Source organism: Schistocerca americana, chromosome 3, assembly GCF_021461395.2.
Source record: "Schistocerca americana isolate TAMUIC-IGC-003095 chromosome 3, iqSchAmer2.1, whole genome shotgun sequence".
NCBI classification, from domain to species: domain Eukaryota; kingdom Metazoa; phylum Arthropoda; class Insecta; order Orthoptera; family Acrididae; genus Schistocerca; species Schistocerca americana.
In genome coordinates, this window is record NC_060121.1 from 235,092,796 (window position 1) to 235,113,360 (window position 20,565).

Below are 20,565 nucleotides of genomic sequence, written 5' to 3' on the forward strand. Positions count from 1 at the left end.
TAAATCTTAGACAGTTTCATTTATTTATATTTTCCATCCATTTGTGGTGTCACTGGCTATCCCGCCATATGAGCATAAAATGAGGCAAATGCGGGAGCTAATAGCTTTTGAATCGTTTAAAAAAATTATTCGTTGGAAAAAGCGTTTAATAGTGGTTTTAAGTCCTGCAAACCTACTTATTTCCGTGTGTTCCTCGTAGACATTCAGTTACTTTTCCCAAAGTTTCACTAGCTTCTTGGACTCTTCTGCTCAGTTCTTTACGTGGAACTCGAACCAGTTTATGCTCGTGGTCTTACGACATCTTCCCCTTCATACCATTGTGCACCAAGTAAGAGAGAATACCTATTAACAGATTTACTTTGGCAGTATGTTAAGTGTAGACTAAAGGGGTAACGAAAGAACAGGTGGTGGATATTGAATGATAGACAAAAAGCGCTGGCGATGCGTTAAAGGTCTGAGGATTTCGAGTTTCCGAATAATTTCTTAACATTTGTTGCACTGCAGGAGTGAAACTACCCAGTGCTAAATATATTGTTGCAGGGCTTCAAACGGCAGTGACTGGCTGGAAACGGTGAAGCCCGTTCAGACGATTAGCAACCGCTTCCAACATCCGCCCGTACAAGGGAAATGGCTTTTTCTGCGCAAAGCAACGTTCACAATTTTTGGACATTTAAACGACAACCACAAGGGTAGGTTGGATGTTAGGCAGAAACCTTTTCCTTTCCCAGGGCTAAGGAGCTTATATAACGCCCTATACTGCATCACAACGTGGCAGAGGGAGCAAGGAATCAGATGTGTTTAGGTAGCACATGCGACTGACGCACGTAATTGTTGTGAAGTGGTCGTAGAAAGTTGAATCAACTGCTTGACGTCCTTAAGCATTTCAGCACCTAAGATCATTTACGTTACTGTGAGGATGCATTAAACGAGCACTTCTAGCGACCAATTGGTCGTCGTAATAAACCACAGGTTGCAAGCATGCCTTTCATTTATAGCTGTAGCTTCAGTTCCGCCGGCAGCGTTGGCCGAGCGGTTCTAGGCGCTTCAGTCCGGAACCGCGCGATTGCTACGGTCGCACTTTCGAATCCTGCCTCAGGCATGGATGTGTGTGATGTCTTTATGTTAGTTAGTTTTAAGTAGTTCTAAGTTCTAGGGGACTGATGACCTCAGATGTTAGGTCCCATAGTGATGAGCCATTATGAACCAAGCTACAGTTCCAGCCCTGTTAATTTCGACTGATAGGATTTCGAGGCAGAGGGTCATGTCTATTAGCTGGTATTATCGTGTGCTAGTGTGTTTCGTTCTGTAGGCTAGCTTAGAGTCGAACCTCTGTATAAACCATAGGCTAAAATGAGACTCTGTCAATACGAGTGGTGGTGCGTGAAGTTGGAAACGTAGATCCAGCAACAATTCATGTAAAAATATGTGACTATCCGCTAGATGCGCTGGACAAGCCATTTTTGGTGTAGGATATCTACGTCAAGTCGTGAGTAACAATGTGGGAAAACAAATCACCTCCATCTTGTCGAAACCGGTTCAAAAAGCTCGTCCGCTTGACATTCGTTGCTCTTTGTGATGATCCGTTAGCAGTTTAGATAGCCAGGTTACAGACGGTTCGTGACGCCCGAGTGTGGACGTAACAACAGTGTATATAGTGGTGGATCCGAGCTGATAGATAGCCATCGATCAATTCACAGTTTTTGGTTCACCTGTAAGACTTTATCTGCTTGTCATGTTGGTAGCTTGGAGTTAAGATGTATGAGAGCAGTTTCTTCTATTGAACGTTTACGAATTCACGGAAGTCGTCCTGATTACTCAGTAGTTGAGTTTGGGTTGTTTCGGGGAAGAGACGAAACAGCGAGGTCATCGGTCTCATCGGATTAGGAAAGGACGGGGAAGGAAATCGGCCGTACCCTTTCAAAGGAACCATCCTGGCATTTTCCTGGAGCGATTTAGGGAAATCATGGAAAACCTAAATCAGGATGGCCGGACGCGGGATTGAACCGTCGTCCTCCCGAATGCGAGTCCAATGTGCCAACCACTGCGCCACCTCACTCTGTGATTCAGTAGTCATTTGACTGTTGGTGAAGGCAAACACTCCCACAAACTTACAAATGCGTGACGTATTTCCGTTCACGTGCTCAGGTGCATTAAGAGTTGTTGGCTCAGAAAGTACCCGCAGCTCGTAATGCACTGAGCACGAGAATAGAAATACATCATGCATTTGTAAATTTTCGGGAGTATTTACTTCACCCCCAGCGAAATGACTACCGAATTATAAGAATGACTTCCGTGGATTCCTAAACGTTCAATAGATGACGCTGCGCTCATAGATATTTACTCAACGCTACCAACATTTATAAACAAGCAAATGGAGCGTACTTTTATGAAAAGGGTAAATGATTCTTCTTGTGGCTAAATTAAAACTGCTGTTTATAAACTGAACTTAGCTTCATTTTTTCGCGTCCCTAAATGTTTACTTTAATTTATTTAATTTATACTTCAGAACACGTCCCCGTCCTGCAGCTAGTTGTTTGTTACCCATTAACTTAATTAGAAATTACGTAACTATCGTTGTTAATATCAGCGGCTCTGGACGACGAATGAGTAGGCATCTCGTACCCAGATCCATTTGCTTCAAATGCAACTAAGAATCTCATTATTTTTCCCCAAACTCAACAATTCTTATCAGAGGATACAGTAGAAGGATGTAGACTACTTAAGAACCGTAAAGAACCTCTAAAATTTATCTGGCAAACTTTAAACGCAGCATTTATCGTTCGTATGGTTTCTGCGCGATTTAACATGAATGCAGCCGCTGAACTAAACGCCTTAACGTGTTATTGTTACTAACTCTGAATTCTCATATTTGTAAAACTCTCTTAATCTGCAGCTCTTCTACTGTTTCTCATTACCTCAGCTAATTTTCTCAGTTTGATCCAAACGGATGTTGAGTCTAAAAGAGAGAGAGAGAGAGAGAGAGAGAGAGAGAGAGAGTGAGAGGGGGGGGGGGGAGAGAGAGAGAGAGATTGATTGTCAGAGGAGATGATCTTCTTAATCCATATAGCTACACGTGATTTCGCTGAGAAACTCCGTAAAACTCTGTCATGGACTGAACTGTGTCAGCTTCTACTGGGAGACGTATGTGCTGAGAGTGCAGTAAACTTGTGAATTGTTTGCTGAACAGAGCTTACGGATTCTGTACGTAGATGGTGTTGAAACTGCATACGACTGACGATGAAAGTAAACTTTTGTTCTAATTAACGTGTTTCCTAACGAGGAGAACATAAATTATTGTGTTAATACATGTTCCCGTTAGAAAATTTCACACAACCTGTAAGTAAACCAGATGGTGCCCGTGTTACCTGTACAAATGACGATGTTAATTTCTTCTGAATCAATACAATGTTTTACATACGTATCTCCAGGGTTTCAGAAATAGACTTCATGATAGCTACAAGACATACAGAAAACAGACACGTATCAGTACGCAGATCATGACTCCAAGTTTTTAACTGATATAAGTGCTTAGTATGGTCCTGTTTGAGATGCGACAAACTTTAGTACTGGCAGAAGAGAATGGTCGTGCAAGCAAATAAAATCGCTGCTCGCGCGAAGAATGCAGCTCGCTCTGGAAATCTGTTCACTGTTTGTCTGTCTGTAGGCGGGAACTAACTCATTGTGACTCTATGATGCCCATGATTTGTTTGCACGTTTTGGCACCCTTGCCCCATAGTGGTACGCTGCACCGCTACTCCACGGTGTGTGTTACGAATCGAACCTTTGAAAGGTGTTCTTTCCATTGAAATGTGTTGCTTTTCTGAAACTCTCACAGTTTTCGCGCTTTATTTGCTGAAATCCTAGAGGCATTTACGAATAATCCTGTGTAATAGCTTCCTGAAAGCAAGAGGTTAGTCCACATCCGCTCATATTCTGAAAAAGCAGTGTGCATGGGGCAAGCAAGTGGATGATTGAACGTATCTGACAGTTTACAGTACTATTCAGCATTACGTCTCGACATATTGCAAGGAGGCAGCATTCCCCTCAGACAGTTTAGTCTACTAGTCGCTGATGTTTCGCTATGCGACGGAGTGTGCGTAGTCTTGAAGCTTCGTAATAGATTAAACTCCTGTGTACGACAGGGACCCGAACCCAGAAGCTTTCCCTTCTCGGACGATGTTCTTACAGAGTGAGCTATCCAAGGTATTCATTATGCAAACAGCCTCTAGGCTGTGGCTAAGCAATTTGTCTGCGTTACTTTTTCTTCAATGAGTGCTAGTCCAACGAAATGTGGAAAAGGGTATCTGAGAATTCAGGAAAGTAGGAGGAGGTTAGTGGCAGGATTCAGGTAAAGTTGTGGATAGCCCATCTAAACTAATTTGTTGAAATTATTTCCTGAAAACAGCAAGCTTTCAAGCTCGCAATTCACTCTGGCGAAGTTTCAATCTGTCAAAAAGTTTCATGAATGTCGTATCAGCGAGAAACCGCACTGTCATACCAAATTTGGCAAAGAGAATCGATACCACAGACGTTATCAACAGCTCGCTGCAATCCGCAACGACATATGGGAGGAGCTCCTAAAGCCCACACCTCCTCACTCAGCACAGCAGCGCCCTCACACTGAGGTCAATATAGTGCCGAGCTTGCAATGGCTCTCCCCAGTTCGAGTCCTCAGCTGCAGCAGTCAGCATTGTGCGGGACCGAAGTGATATTGAAGTTTCAGACTGGACATATACTTTTGACATTGTTGAACACTGTACCTCAAGAGAACAGGTTGTTAATTAGTGCACCAGGTGTGCTTTGCTAGTCCATGACTATTGTAAATTATCCAGCTCCACTGTTACAAAGAAGTGTGTCAAAGTTAAATAAATCTTTTTTTATATAAGTAATAATTTGACCTGATACTCCATACATTCTAGTTTGATGTGCCATCTCACTGAACAATCACAGAACCCACAGTTGTGGCTGGACGAAAGAAGTTTCACCTGGTCACAACAATGCAATTTACTCTATGTTGACCTGTAAGTTAGCATGTTAATCACCATTTTACATAAAAAAGGAAGAAGAAAATGGAGTTTAGGACATTTTTAACTTTATTTCCTCTTAGGACCTGAATTATATGCTAGGTAGTTTGTACATTTCTCACTTTTTTTTTTTTTTTTTTTAATCTGATAGAGGGAAAATTAATGTTTAACTTCCTGTGCACAACTATGTCATTAGAGACGGAGCACACGTATGGCCTAGGGAACAATGAGTAAGCAAACTGGACGTGCTCTTTTCAAATGATCCTATCTGGCATTTGTCTTAAAAGACGCAGGGAAACCATCAATAATTTATATCTGAATGGTCGGACAGAATCCGAACTGTCGTCCTCTCGAAAGGCAGTCCTGTCTCACCTCTACTTGACCTCACTCGGTCAGGGCAATAAAAGTGGAACGCAATCCTACGTTGTTCAAGGAATCAGAAGTAAATGAGCGCGGTGTTTTCGAGTTTCCATCGGGGAATTAGAGAAACTGCGGAAATTTTAAACCTAACTAGTCGTGCAAGATTCACGTTCGGTCATGCTGACTGAGTTTCCCTGTGGTTAACCTACATCGCTTCAAATGAATGCTTGATAGCTCCTTTTGAAACCAAACGTATTCCTGTACTTAGCTTCTCTCAACTGAGCTAGCACCCGAGCGAAGTGGCCGTGCGGTTAAAGGCGCTGCAGTCTGGAACCGCAAGACCGCTACGGTCGCAGGTTCGAATCCTGCCTCGGGCATGGCTGTTTGTGATGTCCTTAGGTTAGTTAGGTTTAACTAGTTCTAAGTTCTAGGGGACTAATGACCTCAGCAGTTGAGTCCCATAGTGCTCAGAGCCATTTGAACCATCACAACTGAGCTAGCACTCTGATTCTAAGAACACCGACGTTCACATGCCAAACAGAAAAATGTATACTATCAGTTGTGATCTTAGAAATCGTCTTCAGGTATGTGTACGATGGAAAAAGAATGTAAACAAATTTTTATGCGTTCGCAGCTTATATTGATGAATGTCATGTTCAATAAACATTTACATTCTGTGAACTATCGCCGCCACAAAACAGTCCTAACTTTTCTTTTGGCTTGTTATATGGATGCCATAGGAAGCAGGTGCTGATAGATATATGCATTAATAAACCATGTATCTGATACGTCGTCATTGCAAAGTATTCATGCAATTTATCAACTGAAGGATGAAATGTATGTGGGAAGATGAGTTTGGATTCCGAAGGAATGTAGGTCACTTGAGGTATCGACACATTTTAGAAGATTATTGAAGAGAGATATGCATTCTTAGCATTTTTAGGGTTATAAAAAGCATTCGATAACGTCGATTGGAATACCATCTAAGATGTTGAAAGTATCAGGGGTAAAATACACGATCTAGTGCTTGCCACCTGTCTCCTATGCTACTCAATCTGTACATAGAGGAAGCAGTAAATGCAGTTAAAGATATATCTGGAAAAGAAATTAAAGTTTAGGGAGAAGAAAGAAAATGTTGAAGGATGCCAATGAAATTGAAAATCTGTCAGGGAGGGCAAAAATCAGTGATCAGAATGGATGACGCCTCGGGAAAACGTTATAAGACAGGAGCAATAAAGGGAAACAAGGGAGAGTTGAGCTGAATTAAAGCAAGCGATTCTGAGAGAACTGTATTAGGAGGAGGAGGAGGAGGAGGAGGAGATTAGTGTTTAACGTCCCATCGACAACGAGGTCATTAGAGACGGAGCACAAGCTCGGGTTAGGGAAGGATGAGGAAGGAAATCGGCCGTGCCCTTTCAAAGGAACCATCCCGGCATTTGCCTGAAGTGATATAGGGAAATCACGAAAAACCTAAATCAGGATGGCCGGACGCGGGATTGAACCGTCGTCCTTCCGAATGCGAGTCCAGTGTGCTAACCACTGCGCCACCTCGCTCGGTAACTGTATTAGGAAACTAACACTAAAAGTAATAGATGAATTTTGCTGTCTGGGCAGCAAAATGGTCAGCGAAAAGAAATTTTGAAGCATCGTATGTGGTGTCACCGCCAGACACCACACTTGCTAGGTGGTAGCTTAAATCGGCCGCGGTCCATTTAGTACATGTCGGACCCGCGTGTCGCCACTGTGTGATCGCAGACCGAGCGCCACCACAAGGCAGGTCTCGAGATACGATATAGCACTCGCCCCAGTTGTACGACGACTTTGCTAGCGACTACACTGACGAAGCCTTTCTCTCATTTGCCGAGAGACAGTTAGAATAGCCTTCAGCTAAGTCCATGGCTACGACCTAGCAAGGCGCCACTAGCCTTACAGAGTTTGATAATTATCGTATGAAATGTCTCATCAAGAATGATGTATACAACAAGAATAAAAGTTAAGTATAGCAGCTACGTACTTTTCTTGCTACCATTCACTACTTATCCTGTTCCAGAATTCACGCCCGTCTGCGTTAGATAGCTTCCATTTCGGCCTCCTCTATCTACAAGGTGTTGGCACATTTACCAACACTTCATCGTATACCTAGGGACTTCAGAAACTGAGTTACACATGTAGCTCCAAGCGAAGACCATACGACAACAACAGTGGCGCTTTGTAAGAATAGATTACATGATCCGAGTAAATTCCAGACACAGTTCTGCTGCGGTACGGATAACAGGCGCATCACAATGTGTAACTGAAACGGCGCGGTAACTGGAAAGACATTCCAAAGTTGCAGTACGCGGTACAGTGCGGTCCTTAGGGACAAAACATCTGAACTGCATACAGAGTCACGATTAAATTCTAGTGCTATATGGACCAATTGCAATATCGCTCTCAGCTGTAGTGAAATGGTTCCAACAATTTAACTAAGGCCTCACAGAAGTTGCTGATGCTGATCATGAAGGAAGGTAATTAATGTCGACCATAGAAGACAGTGTCCAGGCAATCGAATAACTGATTCACAAAATCTCGCAGATTATGATGATGACAGCAACACGGAAGTTCTCGAATGGCTCCGTGATCAAGGAGTGGATTTTGGACGCCGAGGAACTCAACGATTGGTAGAACATTCTGACCATTGTTTACGGAGATGTAGTCACTATGTCGAAAAATAGTGTCCTGTATGTGGATCACTATCAAATGTAACGTAGTGCTCAAAAAAATGTACTTGGCCCTCTACAATAATGAGTAATTTACTTTTTGAAGTCCAGTCGTACATGTGATAGACCGTAGGATAGTTTAAGACAGAGGTGAACAAACTTTTAGCTTACGTGGACCATACTGGAAGAAGATGAGTATTTTTGGGTATCATATATTACATAATATACTTAACACTAACTATAGTCACTGAGAAAAAAATACTCATTAAAAATTTGCTGATTTACAATTCTTTATTTTAAAAAAGGAATATTCTGACATCTAATATATGAGATGTCATTAATAATTTTATATTAAGAATCACAGAATTAATGTCACATTTGACTTTCAATTCGGGAAAATAACGCCGCAATGTCGGGTTCGATCGAAGTGGTTACAGTTCTCAGAATGTACTAAAGGCGTTCATCTGAGATTTTGGTTATATGTTTACTCTTTGTATGCTTTGCTCTTCAAAATAACTTTTCAGAAACTGACGTGCTTCCAAACAGAGATAACAAACGACTGTGCGGCAAGGGATATTTGTCTGTGGGCAGGTATGATTTGTGAAAGTCCAACAAAAGTACATGATCAAATTTTTCTTTCAGTTGGACGCCAGACTGCAACTCTACGCATTCCTTTGAAAATGTTCTGGCAACGTATCTATATAGTTTGCAAACGGTGTCACGTTAATACAAAAATCTTGACTACTTTTTCGAAAATCTTGAAATTAGTTTTCAAATTTTTGCATCAAAACGGAAAGTATGGGTGCATATTTCGTCCAGTCTTTAGCATTATGTTTCGCCAACGTGGTGAAATAAAAGAAATTATTTGTACTTATGCTTGCCGTAATATCATCTTCATTTGGAACCCATTTACTGTTGGAAACACTGTACTGATGAGCAGGTTACTGTATTGAAGACACCTATTTCAGTCATCCAACTCAGCAGTAATATCTACCAAAAAACACTAAATCTGCCCCCCAGTTGGAATCGTCAAGTTTTGGCACATATATTGCCTTTGGTATCAGGAACGATTTCATTTCACTAATTACACTGTCAAATTTTTTAAAACCTTGCCTCCCCTGAGCCACCTTACTTTTGTAAAATGTGCAATGTTACCATACTCAGCATCCAAACTGGTGATGATGCAACCTCCATGGGTCTTATAAAATTGGCAGTCTTCACGACGATTTGCATAATGTAATCATTTTTAGAATTTTTCCCCAAAAATTAACTTGGTGCCTGACAGACTGGCTGCTTATGAGAACGACGTTCTGGGGGTTTAGGCATATCACAGGAGGCAATGTGATATGCCTAATGAGACATTAGTTTCAAACTGAACATATTCAGCTTGTCGTAACTTTATACAGGGTGTTTCATAGTTCAGGTGACGCACTTCTAGAGGCCGTAGACGGGATAAAGTTTTACAATGAAACCCAGTTCCTGAAGCAGTCGCCTGTAAATGTACGTAAAATATTCAGGGTGATTCCGTGATGATGTTACAAAATTTCAAGGGAAATGGGGATGAATCAGTGTATCAATCTGATGTAAGGGTCCGTGCACAGGAAGCGAACGAGTCGAAAGTTATAAGCGAAAACAGTTCGGATGCCTCTGACAGTGGGAAACATGTACCACTACTGTCTTTGCTAAGAATGTAATGTATGCAACTATTAGAGGTAGCAGCATGGATCAAAACAAGAAAAAAATGTCCAGTAAACATGGGCTCTAAACCGCATACCAGAAGAGCCATGAGTACTTGTTCATCTTCATTAGTGTGGAATACATCTCTTATATTGAACAAGTACTCATAGCTCTTAAAGTATTCATTTTAGAGCCCGTATTTACTCAATAGTTTTTCTTGGTTCAAATGGCTCTGAGCACTATGGGACTTAACATCTGAGGTCATCGGTCCCCAAGATCTTAGAACTACTTAAACCTAATTAACCTAAGGACATCACACACATCCATGCCCGAAGCAGGATTCGAACCTGCGACCGTAGCGGTTCGCTCGGTTCCAGACTGAAGCGCCTAGAACCGCTCGGCCACATAGACCGGCGATTTTTTCTTATTTTGGTGCATACTACTACCCCTAAAAGCTGCCTACCCTAAAATCTTAGCAACAACATTGTCGATAAATGCACTCGTATCCCATTGTCAGATGTATGAGAACATTTTTCGCTTGTACCATCCGACTCCTTCGTTTCCGGTACAGGGATCTCACTTCAAATTGATACATTTATCCTTCTGCATCGTCCTTGAAAGTCTCTAACATCACCACGGAATCATTCTGTATATTCGTATATTTAGAGGCACCTGAGTCTATAACCATAACGCACTGTAGCGTCATTGGATGATATTTCCCGAAATGGGGTTCCTATATAAAACTTGATCTAGTAAGTCCCCTCTACAACCTCAGTGTGTAACATGAATTGTCGAAGACTCTGCATAAACAGAATTATATGGAATTTCCTTTTTTACAGATCGTGTAATAGATTGTCACTTCTTGGACTGCACTGATACTTGGCTTGGTCCGCATGCTGTCTGCGGATCATTGTTTGGACACACCTTGTTTAACCTTTTGAACCGTGGTGTTACAGAAGAATGCTAACAGATGGCTAGATCGAGGTACCAATAAATTTCTAGGGTTGCAAAGCGGGGAGAAAAGAGTTTTACGGCATAACTTGACAAAAAGAAGGGATTTATTAATACGACGGTCTTGAGGCCCCAACGACTGGCGAAAGCGAAAGTGGTAAAGAGGGGCAAAGTGTGGCGGTCGGTGTGTGTGTGTGTGTGTGTGTGTGTGTGTGTGTGTGTGTGTGTATGAGGGACAGAGGTAGTTGATGGGGAAATTGGGGAGGGAGAGACAGAACGACGTCTGGATACAGTAAGCAGATGCAAAAGATATAGGTTGCAACTGTTATGCAAAAATAAGCAGACTTGGATAGGCTGTACTGGCAGGGAAATTTGCACCAAATCACTTTTCTACTTCTCTACCGATCGCCTATGGACTAAGTGTACCACAAGGACCCCCACTCCCCACACCTCTTGCTACCTGTTTGGCCATTTCTCAGCAGACAAAACAAAGTGGTTACGCGAGCCGACTGCAAGGTTCCAGCCGCACGTTCTCGGTCGGTGTTTGTTACTTTTCCTACGCCAGGCGGGAACTAACGCAGCGGCTCGCGTGGAAGAGCAATTGTACGCTAAACGGCCGTTGGCGCGTTCCGGCCGTAAAGCCCGATAACGCGCTCAACCCCGGCAGCGGCCGGACTTGGCGCCGTGCGTCTTCATTTCTGTAATGGGCGTCTAGCGTCTGGCTGCGCGCGCTGTATTTCTCGCCAGCTTTCAAACTCGGGCCATTGTCCGAGCCGCCAGCTGTCCGGGAGGCGGCCAACTTGGGAGCGCCGCGTCGCCTGCTGCTCTTTGAGGACTCGGCCAAGTTGCCGCCGGCCATCTGCTAGAGTTTCGGAGCCCCGCGGTCGAACACCATTGACCTCTCTCTCCCCTCCCGCCAGTACTGCAGGCGTACGGAGCGCTTTCAGCGAGTCTGCTCTGTTTCAAAGAAATTCAGTCCGAATCGCTCTTTGCGGACTTGTGCGCTAAAGTGGGTGTTCGCGGCGTTTCGAAACGTGTTACGGATAATCCTCTGGAATCGCAAACACGGCGTCCACTTGGCGCTAAGCTCGGACACGTGTACAGCGGCATTGCCGGCATTACAAAGCAACGTCCGATCAACTGGACTACAGTCTGACTTAAGTAGTTGGCATCTGACATTTAACGCGCGAAGTTTCGACATTGTCGTGAGGATTACTGTCTGCGGGCAGCCGCCAAAGCGCTCCTCTCCCCGCAGCGATAAAGAATCTCTCTAAAGAATTTTTCTCCTACAAAAGTCACGTAAAAATCTGAAGTTCGTGTACCATGCGGATCTTAATAGCATCTCTAAGCTGTTAGATATCTGTTACTAATATAAATTAGTCAAAACAAGTTAAGTACTTCAAGTATTTGGGTGGAATGCTCAACAACACTGGCAACGAAAAAGAAGCTCACAAAACACGAGCATAAAAATTACGTAAAGCGTATACAATGACCTGGAAGACATACAATAAGAAATCGATATCCGCCTAAGCGAAACTTCACCACTGTCATATAACCATTCTTCCAGAAGCACTCTATGCAATTGAAACATAATCATTAATCATCAACATCAAGGACACTCAGAAAATGGAAAAGCAAATACTCTCTTCCAGGAGTGCTAGTTCTGCAAAGTTCGCAGGAGAGCTTCTGTGAAGTTTGGAAGGTAGGAGACGAGGAACTGGCGGAAGTAAAGCTGTGACGACGGGGCGTGAGTCGTGCTTGGGTAGCTCAGTTGGCAGAGCACTTGCCAGCGTAAGGCAAAGGTCCCGAGTTCGAGTCTCGGTCCCGCACACAGTTTCAATCTGCCAGGAAGTTTCACTCAGGAAAATATTTGGACCCAAGATTCAAGATGGTATCTGGATACGCAAAAGTTCTGAAGAACTTTACTCAAGGACTGAACGTTTCACGTCAGTTGCACGGAAAAGATTGAAATTCTACGGACATTTAGCAAGAATGGACGCCTCTAGAACGACCAAGAAAATCTTCCTTAACATCAAAGGAACTTGTCAAACCAGGGCAGGCTGGCTAACAGAAACAAAAAATGACCTTACGGAACTCAGTATTGACCCACTATAAACCGCACGGACTGCGTACAGCCAAAAAAGCAATTCTCATAAGTTCAGAACCAAAAACCCGACGGAAAAGAATCTGAAATTGAAAAACGTACGGACACAAGAAAGAAGACAGGCCCGCAGTGAAAGGATGAGGAATTTTTGGGAAGAAAAGAAGAACAAGAAAGCTTAGAAGACCAGTGCTAATTAATAGTTCCGCGTTATCCTTAGAGGGCGAAGCGAATTAATAATGATAGTTAGGCAAAAGTTACGTTTTGCATGAGGTACTGCACAGCGGAGACAGCAACACTGGCCCCCATTGCTGTATACGTGGCGGGGCCAATCCGACACAAGACACTTTAAATCATGCATACAAAAATGGATGTACGGATGTACGTCTGTTTGACTTACTTCTCCTCCTAAATTAGTAGACCAGTTTCAACCAGACTTGTTACACATTTCACTCACTGTTTGGAAGGAATCGTTGTGAGTGTAAAAACCGCGCATCTATCAAACGGGTTGGGATAGGGACGAATACCTTTACTTTGGTCATCCAGTATTTGAGAATGAGAGAACTTAGTGGCTTACAACGAACTTTACACATAATTTCTAACATATACGAAACTTTTTCTCGTTGACAGTGCCAACAAACTGACGATAGGAAAAAAGTGTATCGCTTTCTACATTTCCGATGTTCATGCAGTAAAGCGACCGCATGAAGTAAGACGTTTTAATTTATTACTTCTTTACTACTGACTGTAATTTGGAGAATTATTGGCAGGGCTCTCGATCTAACTCGCAGACTTGATATAATGTGGCACGATATGTCTCAGAAGAATATCCGAGAACTGTATCCATCGATACCAAGCAGAATAACTGCATTCGTAATGGCGGGAGATGGACCACCGCGATATTGACTTATCTTACTCAATTTGTGAGGGCCTGTCGCTTGAATAAATCATCAAATCATCTAATTTTTCTGAAATGGTAATTTTTCTTCTTTTTTTTAATTGTGTTTATTACCGTACAAAGTAACTGAGTGCAAGTGAGAAAGTACAGAAGCCTACACATTTCAGTGCCAGATACAGTGAAATTTATTCTTACGGTGAAGACCACAGCATTCAATTTCTGCATAAAATCTTGATCCTAATTCCTCCGAGAAAGCGTCCTATCCCCAGTCAGTACTAATAATTTCAAATGATCTACTTTATTCAATGTCTAGCCATACTGGGGGAATAAAATTTCGTTTTTACAAGGTTCCCGTGTCAGAAAGAATATGCATTGCAATTTGTTTCTGTTGCAGCGACTGCTGATTTTACCGAAGGTACTATTAGCTAAATCATTTACACTACTTTCCACATCTTTCACAATAATATTTGTGTCACCTACAAAGAAAAGAAAATTGCGTCACCAGTCATGCTTTGATAACTTATCATTGATTTATATCAGTAAAAGTGAAGTGCTTTAATCAGATTCAAATCTCTTCTTTGTTTTTCGAGGATGGAGCACAACCTTTCTCCTCCTACTATCCGGGTAAGATCTGAATGATTGTTTAGCTTTCCTTCCTAATGCCACAATATTCCAACCTACCCCTAATCTTTCCAATGGAGTGGTTTTGTAAGATCAAAGAAAAGACCTTTCATCTAGCAATGGCAATGCCTCACACGCTAAAGAATAAATTCCATTTTCTGCGGATAGTTCTTTTCTGAAGATTCGTATTGAGCACTAAATGGAACTGTACGACCATCGTTACTCATGAGTCGTCCGCGATATGTGACCGCGTTCGAGGAAACATTTCGGTTCCTGACGTTTCGTCCAGAGCTAAGCTGGACATATTCCGAAGTGCTCATGGGGACGCTGATTGTTTCCGACTACCAGTCAACACTGAGGCTGTCGCGCGCGGCTCTGGATGAAACGTTTGGAACTGAAAATTTCCTTCTACCTCCGCCATACGTCCCGGAAGATTCTTCAGCAAGTGTGACATCCGGTCGTGAAAACCTTCATTCTGTCAGTGAGCAGGCAAGACTCTGCGTCATTTGGAGCACCTCCGAAGATGTCCAGCGCAGTTCTGGACGAAACGCCAGGAACCGAAAAGTTATCTCGAACACGACCTTGCAGCCCGGAAGTCTCATCAGCAACCAAGACACCTAATAGTGAAAACCTTCATTATATACTCTCCAACATTTGCTGAAGATTGTATGTCCACGTGGAAAATATGATTCCCATAGTCAATAGCACTCTGCCAGCAATGTCATGTCGAGCAACTTTATTTGGAACCGTCGCTATATAGTCGTAATCTGTGAGGAGGTTTCGAAATGAAACATTGTCTATCATTTCAAAACTGTGGCTGTAAGTTACGTCATGTTACATTATACAGGGTGATTCAAAATGAATACCACAACTTTAAAAATGTGTATTTAATGAAAGAAACATAATATAACCTTCTGTTATACATCATTACAAAGAGTATTTAAAAAGGTTTTTTTTCACTCAAAAACAAGTTCAGAGATGTTCAATATGGCCCCCTCCAGACACTCGAGCAATATCAACCCGATACTCCAACTCGTTCCACACTCTCTGTAGCATATCAGGCGTAACAGTTTGGATAGCTGCTGTTATTTCTCGTTTCAAATCATCAGTGGTGGCTGGAAGAGGTGGCCGAAACACCATATCCTTAACATACCCCCATAAGAAAAAATCGCAGGGGGTAAGATCAGGGCTTCTTGGAGGCCAGTGATGAAGTGCTCTGTCACGGGCTGCCTGGCGGCCGATCCATCGCCTCGGGTAGTTGACGTTCAGGTAGTTACGGACAGATAAGTGCCAATGTGGTGGCGCTCCATCCTGCTTCTTGTTCGAGCTGAGGGAACAGCCAATTCTCTAACATCTCCAGATACTGTAGTCCAGTTACAGTAGCACCTTCGAAGAAAAAGGGAACAAAAAATTTATTGGCTGAAATGGCACAGAAAACGTTTACCTTAGGCGAGTCACGTTCATACTGAGTTGTTTCCCGCGGATTCTCAGTGCTCCATATACAGACATTGTGACGGTTGACTTTCCCGTTAGTTTGGAAAGTTGCTTCATCACTAAACACAATCTTTGAAACGAAAGATTCATCTGTTTCCATTTGAGCAAGGGTAAAATCACAGAAATCGATCCTTTTAATCTTATCAGCTGCAGACAGTGCTTGAACCAATTTCAGACGATAAGGTTTCATAACTAACCTATTTCGTAGGACTCTCCATACAGTTGATTGTGGAATTTGCAGCTCTCTGCTAGCTCTGCGAGTCGATTTTCCTGGGCTGCGAACAAATGCTTGCTGGATGCGTGCTACATTTTCATCACTCGTTCTCGGCCGTCCAGAACTTTTCCCTTTGCACAAACACCCATTCTCTGTAAACTGTTTATACCAACGTTTAATACACCACCTATCAGGAGGTTTAACCCCATACTTCGTTCGAAATGCACGTTGAACAACTGTCATCGATTCGCTTCTGCCGTACTCAATAACACAAAAAGCTTTCTGTTGAGCGGTCGCCATCTTAGCATCAACTGACGCTGACGCCTAGTCAACAGCGCCTCAAGCGAACAAATGTACAACTAAATGAAACTTTATAGCTCCCTTAATTCGCCGACATATAGTGCTTAGCTCTGCCTTTTGTCGTTGCAGAGTTTTAAATTCCTAAAGTTGTGGTATTCTTTTTGAATCACCCTGTATAATGACATTAGTTGCTTCCATTGGTTTAATCATTGTGACTATGTTCGAGAGTACTACTGAAGCGATTATGAAATGTTAATGAGGTAAAAGTTCCCAGTCGGAGAGGGAACCAGCCGTGCGGTTTTTGCGTGGCTGCTTCGGTATTCCCTTGGCGGCGGCAGCTGGAAGCAGGAGGCGCTGAGCCAGTGCGCCGGACACGGCCGGAGATTTATCACCGCCCCCACCGCCCCCGCACGTCCCCGCCCCCGGCGCCGATATTGCCTTCCGGAACGCATCCCGGCTAAGTCCGTCGCAGTGGAGCCGGCCCGTTCTGACGCAGAATTGAGAATTTATGGCTAGGGCGCGCTACGGACGTGTCGGGGATCAGTGCATCGCAGCAAACCCGCTGTAGCCGTACGATAAAGCGCAAGGTACTCCATGTATCCACAGTTAGGGTTTAGAGCGTGATCAGTGAGTGTACTCGGCAGCCAATACCTCTCACGAACAATAGAACAGTGCGATTTTCTTAATTAATGGCGCGGAGTTCCGTTCACCTGGAAACTAGCAAACCTGATCCGTCAGCTTTTTTGTAATAATACTTTCTGCAGCGAGAACCATTTATTTTTCCTTAAAGTTCGGAAAGGTCACGTCCGTTTTATTATCTTGAAATAGCTCTTGATATTTACAAAGCAATTCCGCATTCTCTGACAATATAATAAATTTCTCGATTGCTCCAAATACATTGTTTACAATGTCTTTTAAAGGGGTGATTCAGCCTAGAGATTCGGAATGGTACGCAAAAAAATAAAAAGTAATTTTTCGTGATTGGGATAAACAATCACATAAATGTTTTAAAGGATGTCATAGTCACCTCTGACAAGTGTACAGCTTATTTGGTTATTACAGGTACAAACTAAAGAGACAAATAGAGGTCAGTGAAACAAGCAAATAATATATAAAAGCGGTTTGAATGACGAATGAAAATTTATACCAAACCCGAGATTCGAATCCAGGTCTCCTGTTCACTAGGTAGATGCGTTAACCTGGCACTCTGGCACAATGGCTTTGCACAACTGCATGGACTATTGTAGCACGCCTCCTTCCTCGATCCAGATTCCTATTCACGGGTCAGCCCACTTGGTATTCCCCCTAAATTCGAACAGCATTGAGAGGCTATCCAACTGTGCTGGAATAGCACCTCAGCAGCGAACCAAATGGAGGATCGTGCCTCAAATCCAGGCATAGATACTTTAATCAAATGAAACTATATGGTTCCAGAGACGTTTTCAAGTCTCAAATACCAATGAAGTTCGAGTTTAGCGGGAATACCAAGTGAGCTGAGGCGTGAATGGAAATTTATAATGAGGAGGGAGGCATGTTAGGGTAGTCCGTGCAGTGGTGCAAAGCTATTGTGCCAAGGCGCTGCAGTGGTTATCGCTCCTACCTAGCGAGGAGGAGACCTAGGTCCGAATTCTGGTCTTTTTTATTCGTCACTTGAGTATGCCCATATACATCACACATGTCTGATACTTGAAAAGTTCTATGGAAGTATATGTTGTCATTTAAGCAAATAACCCTAACACACACTTGTTTAAAAAAGCACATGGGCAGTCATAACAGCAATAAAATATTTTATATGAGGTCATACGTTTCGTCTGTTTAAGACCATCTTCAGATCTCGCCCCAAGATGGCAGATGGTGGTTGTGAATGCAGCAGGCGCTGCGACTCCACGAACGGTAACTGTTAGCAGTTAGCGTCCGTGGAGACGTAGCGTCTGCTCCGCTCACAGCCACACATCTACTATCACCGTGTGAGGCCTAAAGTAGATCTAAAACGCACCGAAACCGGTAATCTCATATAAAAAGAAGCTTATTGCGGTTGTGACTGTTCGTGTCCGTTTTTAAGTAATAAAAAACTGCTGTACTCCAAGAGAAATGTTCTCAAAAATTACAAACACATTTTTAGAACCCAGTAGTCTCCTCAATTACATCTTGCAACTGAGTACAAATGGCTCAAATGGCTCTGAGCACTATGGGACTTAACATCTGAGGTCATTAGTCCCCTAGAGCTTAGAACTACTTAAACCCAACTAACCTAAGGACAACACGCACATCCATGCCCGAGGCAAGAGTCGAACCTGCGTCCGTAGCGGTCGCGCTGTTCCAGACTGTAGCGCCTAGAACCGCTCGGCCACCAGCGGTCGGCTGCAACTGAGTACATCAACACCATTAAGTGTCTCCGAGTATCAAAACTGCAGATATGCACTTGAGGACGAACACATTACAAGGGTTCGACATGGCCACCGTTCATGCGAATCCAGGCTTCAGGACGTCCCCAAAACGACACCTGTACACTTTCAAATATCCTAGACGTAGACTAAATGTATTGACAACCATCCAAAGTACATTCTTGGAGTCCATGGACACTTTCAATAGGGCTGAAATACAACGAAACATTTGAATATCCCACCACAAAATAATCTAACGAGTTTAAGCCGAAGAACCTGGGAGACCATGTTATGGACGAGCCACTACCAATACAATCGTTGTAGAAGATTCTTACTATGTATTCCAGGACAGTCTTATGAAACTGCAGTGTGCTATCGTTCTTGTATCTCATAAGCATTACTTTACCATAACGAACATTATCCAAACAGTCGATCAGCTTGTGTTGCGGGAAAAGGTAGTAAACACAACAATAAGATCGGAATGACTGCGCTTGTGCATAAGTCGTACCGGGGAAACCATTGATTTCCGTACCTTTGTTATAGCGATTGTTTGCTTGTTTCATCGTCCTCTACTCGCCCCTATAGTTTGTACCTGTAGCAATCAAACAAGCTGTGTTATGTCAAGTATCTTTCAAAGTTTTAACATGTGAAGAAGCACAAATTTTCCTGTGTCTTGGCCACACAGTCGAAACTGCAGTAGTGGATTTCATTGGATTTTATGAATAAATAGTTTTAGAGTCAAAAGTGACAATGGCGTCCTTCGAACTAACTTAGCAAAGAAGTTTGGTAATCTTTTTTATTCGAAAATCTAACTTGTGTCGGACACGGTTTTTCACTCTCCTGTTTCTGCAGCAATGATAAGCTGTTTGGTTACCCTAGTTGGCCTCTTCCGTTAGGTGTTCATAAAATATCAGACGTATCTTTCTGATGTTGTCCAATGTAGCTTCTGGTTAGGCAGCATCGTTGATTGGTACCGAAACATTCCTACATGTCTTCCTGAGTAGAACTTATAATTCATCAGTCAACCGTTTTGCATACAAAACTGACATAATATTTGTACTACACAGTTGAGTTTACGGTGTGTAGTTGGTGGTATCTCGCTATAAATTACTCCCCAACTCCTCTCCGAGCATCACAGTTCTGTTCAGTAAGCCTTCAGGATGGATGATTGTGCGGTGGCGTCCAACTATGATGTCCACGTAGCCACAGTTGCACTACTGACGTTCCTGACAAGGTACCCAGTATATAGCCTGCTGAGTTGTTAAGTAGCAACTATTGATATATATTTAGTTCTACTTACTCTTCTATCTACTTTGGGCTCATGACGTTTTATAAATTTCGCTATGGAATACTCACTGATGCTGGTTGTCCTATTACTCACACAGTAACAAGAACAGTTTACGATTTAAAACATTTAAACCACCTAGTGACTATCTTTGGCCGTTGTAAGATAGAAGAAAAATGGAGAGTCATAAAAAGTTGAGTCAAGCCTCCACATTTACAACACGAGAAACGAAACAATTTCATACTAATACACACCAATACAAGGCGACACGTAGAGGTGCTTATGGTGATACTCCAGAAATTCGGTAGAACTTCCTAGGACCGACTCTCCAGTTTGGTGTGTTGCATGTGGCATAGTAGTGGCTGCTTAGACAACATTTAAAGTGAATTAAATGGGATAACTTAAAAAAAGGACATAAATGAAAGGACTACATTTACTTTACCTTAACGCATAAAACAGAATGTAATTTAAAAGGTGAAACGAATAAAATAATAGTAATTAATAGGTAAAAAATGATGTAACTACAGTAGAATATAGATTGACCACAGAAGATACAA